Raw genomic sequence first — 19,794 nt, forward strand, 5'->3', positions numbered from 1 at the left:
TTAACTTTTGATTATTGGGACAGACAGTGGGTAGGTTACAAAAAAGTAAAAAGAAAATGGAAATCGGAGCTCTGCCATGACCCGAAAATGTTTCTCTGTAATCCCGAAGACTGCCGATTCAAGTTTGTATTAAGAGAATATTATAATAAGATATTCAATTCTATTTAAATAATGTTAGAGTAAGAAGAGAAATATAAGTGCTATTTATAAGATTGGGTTGTTTTATATAGATTTTAATCATGCATATTTTTACAGCATTTCACTCCTCCTGATGAAGCCAATAGGGCGAAACTCAGGACTGGGTAGAGGAGCAGCATGGCACTATTGCACTTTGATTTGAATGGCATAGTCACTTTACTTCACCAATCAAGAAGAAAATCTTTCAAAAAAATTAGCTCGTGGTACCAACACCAGGACCCTCGACTATAATAAAGATAAGTGCTATATTTCCTATATATACATGAAGACTGACCATTTTATAATCACTGATTATAGTGAATTATAATAGAGAAAATGTGATGGGTCGCTCATTTGGGATAATAACAGCATACCAAAAATAGGACGTATAAGCGCAATGATGGTCCTGTGATAACTTACTTTGGATTCCATGTAGGATATACAAGACTGAGCACTTATAACATCATATGATAATATATATATATTTTTTAATTATTTAAAATAATAAAGAATCTAAGTCTTTTATATATGTAAGAAGTTAATATAGTTGGTAATAATTTAGTTAGTAGGGATAAGGGTGACATTTTGAGCATGTGCCGCTTTAAAGTTTTCAAGTTCATCGAGACGATGTCTGGCATCAGTGAATTGTGCATTTAAGGCTTCTATTTCCATATGGATTAATTGTGATTCTTCCTCTTGTTGTGTCATTATATTTTTAAAAGCCCACATCTCCACGATCAAAAGATCCAGCTAGGAATCGATAGTTTTTGGTGGTTTTTCAGGAGACGGCACCTCGTGCTTAGGTCACTTTCCACTCGGTAGTGCGGAGGTAGATGGTTCTCCCTTGCTATTCTTAGAAAGTGACATATTAAGATGGTAAGATACCTCAAAATTTATGTGATTTTTATCGCTGTGTGAAGGTGTTTGATATAGATTCAGTCTGCCGTCTTGGAGAGCACTCAGTCAGTACGGTCTGGTCGCCATGATCGTAAAGCCATGCCCCCATCCCAGGCTTTCTTGATTTCAGACACAGTCTCTGTCACCACTGTTCCACGCATCTACCACCCTTTCTGTAATAAAGTATATCCTTAGATTACTCCTGAGCCTATCACCTTTTAACTTCATCCTATGCCCTCTCATTCCAGAGCTTCCTTTCAAATGAAAGAGCCTCGACTCATGCACATTTACACCACGTAGGTATTTAAACATCGCTCCAGATCAAAAAGAGTAATGACAGTAAAACCCATGCAGCAATCACTGGTGAGTGACATTTTTTGGAATTGTTTGGGATTTAAAGATCTCTATCATATCTCCCCTCACCCGCCTTTCCTCCAAAGTATACATATTGAGATCTTTAAGTCTGTCCCCATACTTCTTATGACGAAGACCACGCACCATTTTAGTAGACCTTCCTCTGGACCGACTCCATCCTTTTTATAGCTCTTTGAAGGTGCAGAATTATACATAATATTCTAAATGAGGTCTCCCCCAAAGTCTTATACAGGGGCATCAATGCCTCCTTTTTCCTACTGGCCATACCTATCCCTATGCACCCTAGCATTCTTCTAGCTGTTGTCGTCACCTTTTCAACCTGTTTGGCCACCTTAAGATCATCACATACAATCGCACTCAAGTCCCACTCTTCTTTCATGCACATAAGTTCTTCACCCCCTAAACTGTACCATTCCCTCGGGTTTTTGCAGCCCAAATGCATAACCTTGCATTTCTTAGCATTCAATTTTAACTGCCAAATTTCAGACCATTCTTCAAGCTTTGCCAGGTCTTTCTTCATGTTATTCACACCATCCGAGGTGTCTCCTCTATTGCAGATTTTGGTATCATCCGCAAAGAGGCAAATTTTTCCCGACAGTCCTTCAGCAATATCATTTATAAAAATGATAAAAAAAACCCCATAAGAACATAAAAGTTAACATTACTGGGACAGACTGGAGGTCCAACGAGGCCAGTAGCCTGTTTCCAACAGTGGCCAACCCAGGTCCCAAATACTGGTATGAATCCAAACAGATTATGCTGCTTATCCTAGGAATAATAAGTGGATTTCCCCACATCCATTTTAGTAATGGCTTATGGACTGCTGAATGCTGAGCGCTGTGCCAATGCTCATGGCACTCTGAGTGTCAGAGAAGCGCATAGCATTCAGGGCACTGGTCGACGCTAAAAACCACTTTTGTGGTTTTGTAAAAAGGGAGATAATATTTAACAAATTAAGCTGTTAATCTTTGTCCGTGTTAGTAATTTTATTGCTGATTTTTAATTATGTATGTATAAAGAATACACAGCCTCTAATGTTGGAGCAGTGCTATATAAATATATTAAATCAAATCAAGGGCCTCTTTTATGAAGCCACATAGCAAGTGTACCAAAGCCCTTTAAATCCCTACGGGTTTTGGTGCATTTGCTGTGCCGGTCTATACTAATTTGTTTGATAAATGTGGCCCTAAATCAAATTACCTTCCATGGCAAAAACTCCCAAAATCTCTCCCTTTCTCCATTCCATAGGGTGGTATTTCCAGAATTAGAAGTGACCATGGCGTGCAGTGCATGTGCCAGGGCGTACACAGCATTGTATACGCTATAGCTGCTCCCAAAGTTTATGATATCACAGTGATCGAGAGGGCTAGATGTTTCATTACTGCCGCATGATCTTTGGATGCTCTTGGGGCACTGTTTGTTACACAGTTCCTTCCACCATGTCTCTGTAAATGAATTTTCTGGAAGCCGGGAAAGATTCACCTCGCGGACAAATTTATAAAAGTTTGGAATATTCTTTTTCCCCAAAGTGAAAGCTAAGCTGTTTTTCCCATCACCATAGTGTGAGGGCAGGGTAAATCCCCTTTCAGCAATGGTGATCCATATCTTTCCAGATGCTCTTCTATTGTTTAAAAATTTTCCAGGGTCCTTAAAACTTCTGTTACAATAGAAAATAATCACTTTAGTTGAAGATGATCGGATGATGTTGTAAACATGATAATTGCTCACCAGTTCACCTAATATATTCGAAGTTGTAGGTTCTGTGATGATTTCGAAGAATTCAATGCAACCTCCACTTTGCTGAATCCCTTCTCTCAGGATCTGCACAGCCTTCATGCTGTTTTCATCATGAAGTACAAGGATACCAACCCATGTCCAGCCAAAATGCTTCAGTAACCTGACTATCCCAGCGCAAAGGTATATCTCACTGGGGACAGTCTGGTAGAAATTTGGAAACTTAACCGTGTCAGTCATGAAAAGATTCACGGATTTGTAACTGATCTGCTGAAAAATAAAAGATTGAATTCATCACCATCTTTGTCATGTGAAAGTACGTTACATTCACTTGTCAAATATTTAGATGTTTAAACTGTTAAGTGGGAGTGTGGCCTAGTGGTTAGAGCTGCTGCCTCAGTACCCTGAGGTTATGAGTTTGATATCACAAACAAAATAAATTTCACTTGTAGAAGTAAAGGCATAAATCTTCAAAATTAGTAGATCAAATCTTCAACCACTTTGTGTGAATATACTGTAAATGAAAATAAATAGAATGCGGACAAGGGAAAAAGCCTCAGGGCACGGCTCGGGACTCAAGTGTCCTCACAAACCTTTTCAGTGCCTCCTCGTTAGCATAAAAAACCCTTGTTTAACATGCAAAACTCAAATGTGTCTTAATTTATATATAATTAAATTTTAACATCAATCCTCAAGTCAGCGTTCTTTTCAAGTCAGAAGTTTTATTTTAAAAATCTGTGTGCCAATGATGCAGTGGCATACCAAGAGAGGGAAGGGGGGAGGTCTGCCCTGGGTGCACTCCCCAAGGAGGTACACAGCTGACCACCCTCCCTATTCTGCCACTGCTGCTTTCCTTAACCAGCAGCAGCGGCAGTAAACAGGGGTGTCCGCGGGTACTCACTCCGGCGTTGTACAGCTTCTGGCCAGCTCCCCTGCTCAAAGCCTCGGGCATAGGCTCCTCACGCGATCCACGGCTGCATCAGAAGTGTTCCCTCTGACATCACGATGTCAGAGAGAAGGCTTCTGACACAGCTGCGGATCGCGGAGGTGTAGATGCCCACGGCTTTGAGCAGGGGAACCAGCCAGAAATGCTGGGCAGGGAAATATTGTTGCTGCACAGGGAAAGGGGTGGGGCGTAGAAATGTTACTGCTGCACAGCAAAAGGGGGGGGCATAGAAATGTTGCTGCTGCACAGGGAAGGGTGAGGGTAGAAATTAGAGAATGACACGGGGAAAAAATCTGTCCCCGTCACCGCCCCGTCACCGGCCCACCATCCTCTGCACCGCCCCGTCACCGCCGTTCCCTTCACCGCCCCGTCACCGCCACTGCCATCCCATTCACTGCTCCGTCACCGTCCCCGCTGCATCCATATAAGCCTTAGTACTGTAATATTTAGCTTATTCCTTTCTTATAAATCAAAGTTCCTGCTGCTGAACTAGAGAAAGAGATGTTCAGCTGGCAGGGCTTTGTTTATAAATTTTTATCAACACAACTAATATACTATTTTATCCTAAAGCAAAAAATAAATAAATAAATATAATTTTTTTTTCTACCTTTGTTGTCTGGTTTCTGCTTTCCACATCTTCTCATTCAATTCCTTCCATCCACTGTGTGTCTTCTCTCTGCGTCTTCCATTTGCTGTTACTGTGCCTCTCCCTTAACCCCCCCCCCAATTGGTCTAGCACCCATCTTCTTCCCTCCGCTCCCGCATAGTCTGGCATCTGTCTTCTTCCCACTCTGTCTTCCACATTTCCCTTGGGGGTCTGTTCCTCTCCACCCTCCTTCAATGTCTGTTCTATTCCTTTCCACCACCACCCTTCCCTCCCTCCTTTACCATCTGTTCCTTTCTACTACCCTTCAGCTCCTCTCGCGTGGCCTATCTACCTTCCTTCCTCTTATTTTCATGGCACGTTACAATGTAATTTGTGCAAGCCACTGGAGCCTGCAAGCTCGGTCCCTGTCCCATCCCCACAAACCATCTCGCTTCTGTGCTCCTATTTTCTCCATTTCTAATATCTCCCCTATGTATCTGTCATTGCCCCCTCTGTGTCCATATACCATCCCCATGGCATGTCCCCTTTATGTCTCTGTCCCTATGCCCCATGCACATAATTTCCCCTCTTTCTGTTACCTTCCTGTGTCCAGATTTCCCCTATCTTCCTCTTCCATACCAGTGTGTCTCTTCTTTTCAACCCCATCTAGCTTTTTTCCCTCTTTCTTCCCCCCCCCCTGCTTCTAGCATCTGGCTCACCTGCCAGTCCTTCCCTTTCTTTCCTGCTGTGGGTTTTTCTTTCCGACTTCATCCCCTTGGCCCAGAATCCTTTTCCCTTTCACTCCCTCCTTCCAAATGAGCTGGGAACACTAGCGATCGCACGGTCCCCGCAGCCACTACCTGCCTGCCCAATCGATCCTAGTGTTTAGCCAGCTCTCTCCCTTCTCCTCACCTTAGTTTATAGGTTTTCTTTTTCGGCGACCTGCACGCTTTCCCAAAGAGCCGCGCACGCGCGGCTGCTCAGTGTTCAATCTTCTGCTCTGCTGCAACTTCCTGTTTCCGGTTGCGTCAGAGCAGAAGATCGAAACTGAGCAGCAGCGGGTGCACGGCTCTCTGATAGCGTGCAGGTCGCCAAAAAAGAAAATCTACAAACTAAGGTGAGGAGAAGGGAGAGAGCTGGCTAAACACTAGAATCGATTGGGCAGGCGGGTGTGAGCTGCGGGGACCGCGTGATCCCTCATGCCTCACTGCGGGGACAAGACCATTCACCGCCCCACGGGCGGTGAATGGCCTTGTCCCCGTCGCCGCAGTGACTGCTAGTTTTCTTCCCCGTTTTCGGCGGGTGACCCGCGGCTAAAATGCGGTGGCCGCGGGTAAACCGCCACCGTGTCATTCTCTAGTAGAAATACTGCACAGGCAAGGGGGGGAGAAATGCTGCAAAGGCAAGGGGGGAGAAATGCTGCTGCTGCAGCACCCAATTGGGGAGAGAGAGGGAAGGAGGGAGAAGGAAGACAAGGGAGAGGAACCAGAGATGCCAAGTCCATGGGAGGGAGGGAAAAGAAAAAAAAGGAAAGGAGATACTAGACCATAGAGGGGGAGGAAGAGATGCCATGGCATGGGGGAGGGAAGGGAAAGAGATAGAGATACCACATCATGGTGTGGAGTAGGAAGTAAGGAAGGAAAGAAGAAGAGAAAGAGAGAGATGCCAAAGCATAGGGGAGAGTGTTGAGACAGAAAAATGGAGAGGCGGTGAAGCTGAAATGAATCATGTGCAAAGGAGAGAAGGGACCCCGGATATACAGTTTATTGAAGGGACATAGAAAGAGGAAAGATGCCATATGGAAGAGAGAGAGAGTGGACAGTAGATGGAAGGGGCAGAGAGAGTGTGGGCAGTAGATGGAAGGGTTAGAGAGGGAGGGCAGAAGCTGGGTGGAAGGGGCAAAGAGAGGGCAGATGTTGCATGGAAGGGAGAGAGGACAAGCGCTGTATAGAAAGAAGAGAGCAAAGAGAAGATGATTAAAGCAGAAATGACAAAAGGTAGAAAGGTTTTTTGTTGCTTTACTTAGAATCAAGTAGTATTGTAACTGTATTGATAAAAGTTTATAAATAGGAAATGGAAATAAGGCAATTTTTTGGACTAAACCCCTTTCCTCAGGACAGGATACCATAACAGCAGTATACTGTACTGTTCAGAAGAAAGATTTGGCCTCTGAAAGCTAATTGAAAAATGGATTAGTCCAATAAAAAGGTATTTTCTTATTTCTCATTATTTGTTTTATTTTTATTTGTTAATTTGTAAAGTGGTGATTATTATGTATCAGTTTTTTCAAATTTACATCTATTGTCTTTGTATTAGGGAACATGTCACTGTCTCTGTGGTGTTGCATTGTATATAGAGTCTGGTTTTTTTTTTTTTGCGGTTTAGTTTAACTTTTGTCTACATATTTCTATTTTTAGTTTGTGATTATCCATATTGGGGAGGGTGTATCTCTGGTCTGTGTGTATAAAAAGGACATAGTTTTCTGTAGGCATTGACTGTACAGAATCAATTGACTGCAGGATCTGGCTTGTTTAGTTTTACAATGTATGTGTTCGTGTTCTAGTGCTCACTGCAGTGTTTTAGATGCTGCTTTTTCTTAGGTACACTCTTGTGCGAAATGTGGATTGTTACTAAAAATCATATTTTTAGTATAGATCGGTATGTGTGTCAAAAAATGATGGGCCCTGGGTGTCACATATGCTAGGTACGCCACTGCAATGACGGCCAGCGTTTCCCTTCAAAAAAGCTGCTTCAGGGCAAACACAGGCTTTCAACTCGTGCAACACACACGTTCTGAACTGATAAGGCTGACTTCCTGATTGAAGTTCTAAAAACATCAAGTGAAGTTAATATTTAGGTATAAGTAAATTAAGGCACGTTTGAGTTTTGCACGTTAAATACAACAAGGGTTTTTAGGCCAATGAAGAGCAACTAAGCTAATAAAGGGCATGGAGGACCTCTCATATACTGACAGACTGAAAAAGCTAGGGCTTTTCTCCCTGGAAAAGCGGAGACTTAGAGGAGACATGATAGAAACCTTCAAGATCATGAAGGGCATAGAAAAAATAGACACTGACAGATTTTTCAAATTAAGGGGATCAATAAGTACAAGGGGGCACTCAGAGAAATTGAAAGGGGAGAGGTTTAGAACAAACGCCAGGAAGTTCTTTTTCACACAGAGGGTGGTGGATACATGGAACGTGCTACCAGAGGATGTGATAAACAAGAGCACGCTACAGGGCTTCAAAGAAGCTTTGGATAGGTACTTGGAAGACAAAGGGATTGAGGGGTACAGATAAGAGTAAAGGTAGATTATAGGGATGGGATTAGAGGTAAGTTACAAAATTAATCAGGGACCACTGTTCAGGCACTAGGCCTGATGGGCCGCCGCGAGAGCGGACCGCTGGGCAAGATGGACCTCTGGTCTGACTCAGTGGGGGCAACTTCTTATGTTCTTCTTATGTTCTTATGATAAGGTTTGTGAGGACACTTGAGTCCCGAGCCATGCCATGAAGCTTTTCCCCTTGTTCACATTCTATTTGTTTTCCTTTATATTCACACAAAGCGGTTGAAGATTTGATTTACCAATTTTGAAGATTTATGCCTGTAATTCCACAAGTGAAATTTATTTTGTGTGTGATATACATTGAGCCTCACTTTTCCATATTTTGTTTTGAGTTTGATCCCAGGATCCTCCTTAAGACTATGAGCAAGTCATGTACCCCCTCTTCTACAAAGCCATACGGCAACAGCCCTGAAACCCTTTAAATCTTTATGGGCTTCGGGGCTGTTACTGCGCGGCTTTGTAGAAGAGGAGGTTAATCCCTCCAATGCCCCATGTACCACACTTTGTGAGCCTGCAGTTAATAAATAAAGAAAAGGAGGAAGAAAAAGTGTGAGATGACAGTCGGTTGGAACACTAGTAGAAGAGCTGAACTGAAATCTCAGGGAGAGTGAGTTGTTTCTTTTTCTTAAAGTCAATGAAACAAAAGAACAATAAAAGAGACTAATGATGGGTGATAGTTTCTGAAACGAACGGGGTCTGTTTCTTGATCCCGAAACCACCTTGCATACACTCTGTTGCTCTTTCAGATATCTGGAGGCAGTCCCTTTCACAGGATATATAAACTTCAAAGAAGTAATCAACACAAGAAAGGGGGGTAGGGTGGGTAAACAGCATATGTGCTTCATTGTCTAAGATCAAAAGGTGCTGTCTTTGCAACAGTGTCTTATCTAAAGCTTCCTTTATCTCTCTCAACCAGAGCATAGCTGTGGGAGGTCGAACCTCCATTGTCCCAAGCAGCTAACTTTATTAACAAAATTAAATAACCTTGTCTCAGAACATAGAAGCAGAATCAACACAAACTGTGTCTGTGTTTCCCAGTACAAACACTTTACAAGATATAAGTGTGTCCCTTCAATCCCCTCTTACGTCATGAAAATTCTAGATATGTCTCTTGAGGAGGGGGTTTAGGAGCTATGATATGAGTCAAACAACACAGGAAAAGTCTAAAAATTACATAAGCAACAAGAAATGCAGATAAAAATAAAGATTATAACAAGAAGATCTTTTATCCACCCCTGCATTCAACTAAAATACTGATCCCAGGGATTAGATAAACCAGAATTATGTTTAAGTTCAGCAGAGAGGTCTTCTAATTTTTTAATGGCCATAGTAACTTTACACGTGGAACCTGTATTGTCAAGAATAAAGGTGCAACAGGATAAAGTACTGGGGAGAATTTTACAGACCCCCCCCCTTCTCAGCAAGGATCATATCCAGGGCCATGCGGTTTTGGAAAGCCATCTGAGAAGTGGGGCCTAATTGATCAGCAATACCTTGCAAGGCGTCCCTAGAGTAATTCACGAAGCGTTGCTGATTATAATAAATGTAATTAATCCAATCAACATTCTTATTGATAGTAATAAGGTTAATAAGGGACTCAAACCCAGCCTTAACCTGGTCTCGGGCCTTGAATTCAACTGGGACCCCTCTTGGGACCCCTATGGCATCTATATATACATGCGGATCAAAACTACCAAGGAGATCACGTTTATGTCGAGGCAAAGGAGAAGGGGAACCATGTGAATAGGAAGGATGTCCTTCAGAGAGGATATGCAGGGGCATGATAACCTTAGCTAAAGTGCACTGGCCTATCCACTGGCTGGGCAGTCTAACATGGAGCAGAAGGTCTCCAAAGAGCCAGTAAATATCACCTAGGGTGAAAATCTGATGCTGCAACAGTGAGGCATACCTATAATCCAAGACAGAACAATAACCAGGGGGAAAATTGCCTAAAAATCTACCCTGTGTCAGATTAGAAACATGACATGTGTAATTACCCCTATAGATGGTAACGGCTATGTCAAGCTTTTTCTGTCCAGGCAGCAAAGGGTATTTGGAACGCCACAGCGCACAAGGGGTTTGGTAAAATTAGAGGAGGTATTGGTAAATAACCCAATAAAGCATGGTTGGATACCAGGAGGGAGGTCCAGAGGTACAGTTCCTAAATAGGGTCTAGCTTGAGCACATATATAACAATTACTCTTATTATATTGATCAGCAGTGAATTTCATCCATTCTAACCAAAGGTTACGTTCTGAAAACCTACCTCAACAGCCATAGTATCTTCAAAGGTGGGGTTGGCAATAGCCATCATGTCAGTAAGTTTATTTAATTTGGGGGCTAGTGGATTAGTATTTTTAGGGGCCCCACAAAATGGCGGGAGAGGATGAGTGGAGGTAGATAGATTCCGTAAGAAAAACTGGCGGGGCAGATAGCTAGACCCACCTTTAGACCACATGCCCATAACGTACATACCATCATCAGTAGGTCTAGGGTTTTCAATGGTAAGAGAAAGCTTAATAATTTGTTCAGGCGTACTTTTCCTATAAGTTTCCAACCTTACGAAGGGTCATACGGCTAAGCAGAGATTTACCATTTTGGTCCACTCTTTTCTGAGCACTTTCTGGTTTATAAGCCCAGTTAGTACCAGTGTTCCACCCTACCGCTTCCCAGGATGCACACTTATCCCCCCAGCATGAGTCAGTAACACATATGTATATGTCTTTAGTTTTAGGAATCTCAGAGGACCAATGGCACAGCCATGTGACATCAATTGATGAACAGTCCACAATGTCACAATATTCAAAAGTGAAGGTGGCCACGTGCACACTGCTGGAATTATACCAAAGGATAGTTTATCCCAGGATAAGCAGGCAGCATATTCTTGACTGATGGGTGACGGCACCGACGGAGCCCCGGTACGGACAATTTTAGAGTGATTGCACTCTAAGAACTTGGAAAGTTCTAGCAGGCCGCACTGCGCACGCGCGAGTGCCTTCCCGCCAGACGGAGGCGCGCGATCCCCAGTTTCTTAGTTTCCGCGGAGCTAAGAAGACGCGTCTTTCAACGGCTGTTGAAAGGATTTTTTTCTATCGCCTTCCCGCTCGCGTAAACCCTTCAGGAAATTTTATTTCCTTTTTTTATTTTGTTCTTTCTTTGAATTAAAAAAAAAAAAAACCCAAAACTTTTCTTTTTTCGGTTCGCCCCGGCGGGGCCTGTTGCCACCATCGAGGCCTCGGCCTTCGATTTGGCAGAAGCCGCTTTCACGTTCATGCCCCCCCAACCCGGGTTTAAGAAGTGCCAGCGGAGTGCACGGCCCATCTCACTAACCGACCCGCACAACTGGTGCTTACAGTGTCTGGGTCCAGACCATCGGGCTTCTACCTGCACCCGCTGTGCCACCTTAAAAAAACGGACTCTAAAAAACCGTCAAATCCAACAACGGTTATTGTTTGGTGCTGATATGTCTGATTCTGCGGCACCGGCACCGACATCGGCCCCGTCTCAGTCGGCACCCACCTCGTCGACACCGCGCGACACCGCGCTGGTGTCGCAACCCTCAGGTAAGCCGGCTAAGAAGCCTTCCCCGCTGGAGCGTCCTCCGGTCTCAGTAGCAGCGAGCCCAGTCCTGCCGACCTCGAGGCGCCCGCGGAAGCGCTCCGCCCCGATTGAGGTGAGTCCCTCGACATCGGGCTCCTCATCCTCGGGGCGTTGAGCGGCACCACAGGTACCGCAGAAGAAAAAAGCGGTACCGGTGCCTTCGCTGGACGAGCGAATTGCTGCCATCCTACAGGTGCAACTTAAAGAGCAGTTGCAACAGCTCCTTCCTGCTCTATTGGCACCGAACCTTCCAGTCTGGTCTGAGCCACCGGTACCGACAGTGGAGCAACCTCTATTGTCCGCATCCACTTTGTCGGTACCGGTACACTCGGTATCCATGCCAGTTCTGGCACCGGAACCGAGAGCTTTACATCAGGCTGTCCAAACCTCGGCTCCGATGCAGCCTGTCACATCTCCCGGTACCGCTTCTTTCAGGTCGGGCCAGTCGGTGCACAAAACCCGGCACCTTGAACAGTCCACACCGGAGTCTCGGGATCGCAGCTCCCAAATTAGGGATCCTGATCTGTGGGGTGACTCCGAAGAGCCTCTTCTTTCTGAGGGTGAGTGTTCGTCTGGGGAAGAGGATCAGTCTGTTGTAGATCCCTCCTCTAAACCAGATTCCACATCTTTTACTTCTTTCTTAAAAGAGATGTGTGAATCTCTTTCTATTCCCTTGGAGGCTGAGTCCAAGAAATCCAAAGCGTTCCTTGATGCACTGGATTTTGACCAGCCTCCAAGGGAATTTCTTAAACTCCCCCTCCACGATATCTTGAGGGAGACTTTTTATAAAAATCTGGAGACGCCTCTGACCATCCCAGGAGCTCCTCGCAAATTGGACTCCTTGTATAAGGTCATCCCCATTCCTGGCTTCGACAAACCTCAACTTCCACATGAGTCTCTTTTGATGGAATCCACACTTAAAAAGTCAGCAGGAGCTAGTGTGTATGCCTCAGTCCCTCCTGGCAGAGAAGGAAAGGCCATGGATAAATTTGGCAAACACTTATATCAAAATGCGATGTTGGCTAACAGGTCAGGGAATTATGCTTTTCATTTTTCCTTTTATTTAAAGCATCTCATTCAAGATCTGACTGCTTTTGAAAAGTACCTCCCTGACCGTAAGAAATCTGCCTTTCGCCACTGTTCTTCCTCTCTTCTCCAACTGCGGAAGTTCATGGTCCGGTCAATCTATGACACATTTGAGTTGACTTCTAGAGCCATGGCCATGTCTGTTGCCATGCGTCGTTTGGCATGGCTCAGAGTCTCAGAGCTAGATGTTAACCACCAGGATCGCCTAGCTAACGCTCCATGCTTAGGCGATGAGCTTTTTGGAGAATCCATGGACTCCACTACGCAAAAGCTGTCTGCCCATGAGACCAGGTGGGATACTCTCCTGAAAACCAAGAAGAAGACTCCACCTGCCCGGCCTTTTCGGCAACAATCGGCCTACCAACACCGCTATGTGGCTCGTCCTTTACCACCAGCTCATCAACAGCCTAGACGTCAGCGCCAACAACAAAGGCAACCTTCTATGCCAGCACAGCAGCAACAGGTGAAGCCTCCTCCACCACAAAAGTCTACCCAACCCTTTTGACGTGGTTCTCCAGGGCATAGCCAGTATTCCACCATCTGCCCATCTTCCCAGACCCATAGGAGGACGTCTTACTTTTTACATCAGCCGTTGGGAGATCATCACCTCGGATCAATGGGTCCTCAACATCATCCGCCACGGCTACTCTTTCAACTTTCAGACGCTGCCTGCCCAAAGTCTGCCAAGAGAGTCTGCTTTGAACACTCCTCAGTCTTCACTCCTTCTTCAAGAAGTTCAATCCCTCCTCCTTCTGAACGCCATAGAGGAAGTTCCTCTAGATCAAAAGGGGCAGGGATTCTACTCCCGTTATTTTCTAGTTCCAATAAAAAAAATTCAGAATGCTCTCTTTGGCCACCCTTTACCCTCTTCTCACTCAAGGCGACTGGCTATGCTCCCTTGATCTCAAAGAGGCATATACTCACATACCGGTCAATCTGGCCTCCAGACAGTACCTCCGCTTCATGATCAATCACTGTCATTACCAATACAAGGTGCTACCCTTCGGTCTTGCCTCCTCCCCAAGAGTGTTCACCAAATGCCTGATTGTGGTGGCTGCTTTTCTACGCTCTCATCACCTTCAGGTATTTCCTTACCTGGACGACTGGTTGATCAAGGCCACTTCCTCTCAGACGGTGCTCCTTGCCACCAACCAGACCATCCTATTTCTACAACTTCTGGGGTTCGAGATCAATCTACCCAAATCTCCTCTCATCCCCACTCAGAGACTTCAATTCATAGGAGCGATCCTGGACACAGTCGTCATGAGAGCGTTCCTGCCATCCAACCGCCTTCAAGCTCTTCAATATCTCTGTCAGCAGGTGCTTCCACAACGTTCCATCTCTGCCAAGCAAATGATGATACTCTTGGGTCACATGGCCTCGACAGTTCATGTCACACCCTTCGCACGACTTCACCTGCGCACCCCTCAGTGGACCCTAGCTACCCAGTGGTCCCAATCGGCGGATCCTTGCTCACGGCACATATTTGTGACATCATCTCTTCGTCAGTCTCTACAATGGTGGTTGATATCCTCAAATCTCTCCAGAGGTCTTCTGTTCCATTTACCTCCTCATCAACTAGTCATCACCACCGACGCCTCCCCTTATGCATGGGGAGCTCATTTGAACGAGTTCCAAACCCAGGGCCTTTGGACAGCCCAGGAAAAGAAGCATCACATCAATTTCCTGGAACTCAGAGCGATGTTTTATGCCCTCAAGGCTTTCCATCTCCTCTTTCCTCAAGTTCTGCTACTGTGCACAGACAATCAAGTTGCGATGTACTACATCAACAAACAGGGTGGGACAGGCTCTCGCCTCTTGTGCCAGGAAGCCCAGAAGATTTGGGCTTGGGCGACAGATCACCAATTATTCCTGAAGGCTATCTACATTCAGGGAGAGCAGAATTCCTTAGCGGACAATCTCAGCAGAATTCTCCAGCCCCACGAATGGACTCTCGATCCTTTAACTCTCCAGTCCATTTTCGCTCAATGGGGCACTCCTCAGGTAGACCTCTTTGCAGCTCCTCACAATCATCAGCTGCCCCACTTCTGCTCCAGATTCTACTCTCCTCACCGTCTGGCAGCGGATGCATTTCTTCTGGATTGGTCCAATCTGTTCCTGTATGCTTTCCCTCCTCTGCCTCTCATGTTACGAACCTTGTTCAAGCTCCAGAGGGAACGAGCCACCATGATTCTGATTGCTCCACGGTGGCCCAGGCAACATTGGTTCTCCCTTCTACTTCAACTCAGTTCCAGGGAGCCTATTCTTCTTCCACTGTTTCCTTCTCTACTTACACAGCATCAGGAGACCCTTCTGCATACCAACCTCCAGTCTCTGCACCTGACAGCTTGGTATCTCTCGGGCTGACTTCCACTGATCCTCTTCTGTCTCAGCCCGTTCGTTCTATTCTGGATGCTTCCAGGAAACCGGCCACTCTGCAATGTTACCATCAGAAGTGGACACGGTTTTCTTCCTGGTATCTTCTTCATCATCATGATCCCACTTCCCTTGCAGTGGAGCCTTTGTTAGATTATCTTCTCTCTTTGTCTAACTCTGGTCTCAAGTCTACTTCCATCAGAGTCCACCTCAGTGCTATTGCTGCTTTTCATGAGCCAGTTCATGGAAAACTTCTCTCGGCTCATGAAAATTTCAAAGGGAGAGTAGCCAGTGGTGCAGTGAGGCTGCATCCTAATTTCAGCTAAAACAATAGGAAGGAATTTTTTCCAATTCACAAACGTGCCAGCTGTGGCTTTCCTGATTTTGTCTTTAATAGTCCTGTTCATGCGTTCGACAATACCAGAACTCTGTGGGTGATATGGGAGATGAAATTTCAACTCATTGTGGAGTGCGGTAGCTAAATCTTTGCATGCTCTGGCAGTGAAAGCAGGACCATTGTCTGAGTTGATGTGTGTGGGACATCCCCACCTAGGGATGATTTCGCAAAGTAAAATGTTCACCACAGTCTGAGCAGTTTCATTTGTACTGGGAAAAACTTCAGGCCATCGGGAGAACATGTCAACAATAACAAGGGCGTAATCCTGGCGGGTCCTGGTGGCATGAGGAATATGAGTAAAGTCAATCTGTAAGTGTGTAAAAGGAGAAGTGGGGTAAGTAAAGTGCTGGTGTGGTGCTCTATGGGGTATGTTAGGATTAGCGCGGAGACAAGTTAGACATCGAGCTATATATGTCTGTATCAGGGAGCGAAGGTCAAGAATGAAAAAATCACTGGCAAGAAGTTGAAATGTCGAGCGAGCACTGCGGTGACCAATGCCATGATATTGGGCAATGAATAAGGGGGAGCTAGTGACTGGTATACAGGGTTTCCCCTCTTTGCACCAAAGTCCGTCCGAAGGGCGGCTTTGGGCACCTGCCAGACGCCAGACATCAAGTTCAGAGGGGGTAACAAAGGACTGAAGCTGAGAAAAAAGAGGAAGGGGGAAAACAGGAGGGGAAAGAAGAGGAAGAAGAACAGTGGAGGGAGGGGGGTTCAAAGCAGCTTGTTTAGCAGCGCGGTCGGCCAGAGCATTACCTCTGGCAACTTCAGTCTGAGACCAGTGTGTGCACGACAATGAAGGATAGCAACTGCAGCAGGCAGGAGTGAGGCAGAGAGAAGGTCCGAAACAAGGGAAGAATGGAAAATGGGCTTACCATCGGCTGCCACAGAGCCACAACGTTGCCAGATAACACCGTGGTTGTGTACAACACCAAAGGCATATTTGGAGTCAGTGTAAATGTTAACGCGTTAACCAGAGAAAAGGTGACAGGCGCGAGTAAGGGCAATGAGTTCAGCAGCCTGGGCCGAGGGATAGGGGAAGGAAGAGGCCTCATGGATAATGTCAGGGAGTTCAACCACAGCATATCCTGTGTGGAAGGTGTTGTCATTAGGGCATGAGCAGGAACCATAGAGGAAGCATCAGGGAGAGGGGTGGAGGACAAGTCAGGGCGGGGGGAAGTATCTTGATGTATCAGAGAGACACAGGAATGATCAGGAGGAAGGGAATCCTGTTCACCCTTGAGACCCAGAAGCCCATTTAAAAGGAAGGCGGGGCCGTAAGTCGGGGCAGAATATCTGATGGTGAGATTAGGATTAGAAAGAAGGATAACCTCATAACCACTAAGGCGCTGAGCAGACATATGCTGGTATGAATGTTGCGAAGGAGGGCTTGGACATTGTGAGAAGTGTGAAGGGTAGTGGGGTGACCAAGGGTCAGAGGAGTAGCCATCTCTACCACCATAGCACATGCAGCCAGGGCTCTCAAGCAGGCAGACATGCCTTGAACTTGAACAGGAGTGACTTTAGAAAAAAAGACAACAGGGTGTAATTTACCACCATGATCCTGTTCCAGGATACCCATCATGGGTTCACAATTATCTCGAGCAAAGAGATGAAACATTTGGTCATAATCAGGAAGACCCAGGCCTGGGCTTGAAACCAAAGCACATTTCAAATGTCCAAAAGCATCCAACATTTCTTTAGTCCATCTGATAAGATCAGTCATTTCAGAACCCAGGGTCTGTCTCAGAATCTGGTCATAGAATCCATTGGCAGCAGTAACCAATCATACCAAGAAAAGTAAGCATGTCCTTCTTGGTGGCTGGGCGGGGCAGACCCAGAACAGCAGCAATGCAAGAAGTGCTAATTTTCCTCTGACCATGAGACAGGACAAAACCCAGGTATTCCACCTCAGATTTACACCATTGCAGTTTCTTTCGTGACACCTTGTGACCACACACAGACAACCATTGTAAAAGGTCTAAACTATCAGCCTGACAGGTCTCCTGAGTTATGGAACATAGAAGGAGGTCATCCACATACTGGATGAGGACAGAACCATGAGGGGCAGTCCATGGCTGCAGAGTAGCTTGAAGGACAATGGAGAACACCACAGGGGAGTCAACTTAGCCCTGGGGCATTCTACACCAAGTGTATTGCTGTTGCTTAAATGTAAATGCAAAAAGAGGCTGGGTAACCTCATCAACAGGGACTGAAAAAAAAAATTCTTCATGTCAATGCCAAAAAAAAACAGTGGCTGCAGGTGGAATGGAAGAGAGGAGGGAAGGAACATCAGGGACAATGGGTGCAATGGGAATCGCCAAACCATTAACAGCCCTAAGGTCTTGGATGAAACGAGGGTGCCATCAGCTTTGACAACAGGATTGGTGGGCGTATTGTAGGAAGAGATGGTGGTTTTAATAATACCGGAGGAAAGAAAAGAAGCAATCAGTGGAATCATGACTCTCTCCTTTTCCCTGGAGGTTGGGTACTGCTTAATGAAAACGGGAGTGAGTGATTTCAGAGAAGCACAATAGGGGGTGCATGAAGCCCAATCCGGGGAATCTGGGGGAAGGGGCAAAAGCATTCATGCACGGACCCTGATAGTGTAAGTAAATTCTACCAGGAACTGGTCTGGTAACCAAAGGTGCGTTTGTGCTTTATTTAATTCAGACTGCAAATTAGAGAAATGATCATATCGAAAAAAATGGACAGCTAAGGTCGAGCCAGCATGGGTTCTGCAAGGGTAGGTCGTGCCTCACAAACTTGTTGTACTTCTTCGAGGGGGTAAATAGCCAGGTGGACAAAGGTGAACCCATAGACATAATTTACCTGGACTTCCAGAAAGCCTTCGATAAGGTACCACATGAGCGGTTGCTCAGGAAGCTATGGAATCACGAGTTGCGAGGGGAGGTCCACCGATGGATCAAAAACTGGCTGGCAGACAGGAAGCAGAGGGTTGGTGTAAAGGGCCACTACTCGGACTGGCAAGGGGTCACGAGCGGGGTTCCTCAAGGGTCAGTGCTGGGACCGCTCCTGTTTAACATATTCATTGACGACCTGGAGGCGGGAACAAAATGTGAGGTCATCAAATTCGCAGATGACACCAAACTATTCAGCAAGGTTGAAACCACGGTAGATTGCAAGGATCTCCAAAGGGATCTTACGACACTGGAAGAATGGGCGAAAAAGTGGCAAATGAGCTTCAACGTAGGGAAATGCAAGGTCATGCATATAGGGAGAAGGAACCCGATGTTCACTTACAAAATGGGGGGATCAATGCTAGGGGTCAGTAAGCTGGAAAGAGACCTGGGAGTGATGGTAGACACGACATTGAAGGTGTCGGCACAGTGCGCCACAGCCTCGAGGAAAGCAAACCAAATGTTAGGTATCATTAAGAAGGGTATCTCGACCAGAACGAAGGAAGTCATCCTGCCACTGTACCGGGCTATGGTGCGCCCGCATCTGGAATACTGTGTACAGTACTGGTCACCGTACCTCAAAAAGGACATGGCAATGCTTGAGGGAGTCCAGAGAAGAGCAACTAAACTGATTAAGGGTATGGAAAACCTTATATACACTGACAGACTGAAGAAGCTGGGGCTGTTCTCCCTGGAAAAGCGGAGACTCAGAGGAGATATGATAGAGACCTTCAAGATCCTGAGGGGCATCGAAAAGGTTGACAAGGACAGATTTTTCAATTTGAAAGAAACCACAAGAACAAGGGGACACTCGATGAAATTGAAGGGGGACAGGTTTAGAACAAACGCAAGGAAATTCTTTTTCACACAGAGGGTGGTGGACACATGGAACACCCTTCCGGAGGCCGTGATAGGAAATAGCACAGTACAGGGTTTCAAGGAAGACCTGGATAGGTTTCTGGAGGAAAAAGGGATTGAGGGGTACGGATAAGAGCAGTGGAAGGTTTAGAGATAAGTGTAGAGGTAGGTATAAAATTAGTCAGGGACCGCTGCTCAGGCAATATGCCTGATGGGCCGCCGCGTGAGCGGACCGCTGGGCGGGATGGACCTCTGGTCTGCCCCGGCGGAGGCGACTACTTATGTTCTTATGTACTTATGTTCTTATGTTGCTTTAAGTCAGAAAGAGTAAAACAGAATTGCATTCCTTAAGGTCAGTGACAAAGAAGCACAGTGAGAATTTACAACTTGCTAATCTTCTGAAAAAAAACAAAACATTAGCCTTGCACAAGAAAGGAAGCCTGTAAAACGGAATTTTTTTTTTCTATGAGCCAGCACAGAACAGATCACTGGAGC

General features: G+C 45.7%; 1 protein-coding gene across 1 annotated transcript in view; it reads right to left on the reverse strand.

Moving 5' to 3' along the window:
• Positions 1-19,794, reverse strand: part of LOC117368629 (vomeronasal type-2 receptor 26-like) — a 61,454-nt gene that overhangs the window by 21,097 nt on the left and 20,563 nt on the right. The window lies entirely within an intron of this gene.

This window comes from Geotrypetes seraphini, chromosome 10 (genome assembly GCF_902459505.1).
Source record: "Geotrypetes seraphini chromosome 10, aGeoSer1.1, whole genome shotgun sequence".
NCBI classification, from domain to species: domain Eukaryota; kingdom Metazoa; phylum Chordata; class Amphibia; order Gymnophiona; family Dermophiidae; genus Geotrypetes; species Geotrypetes seraphini.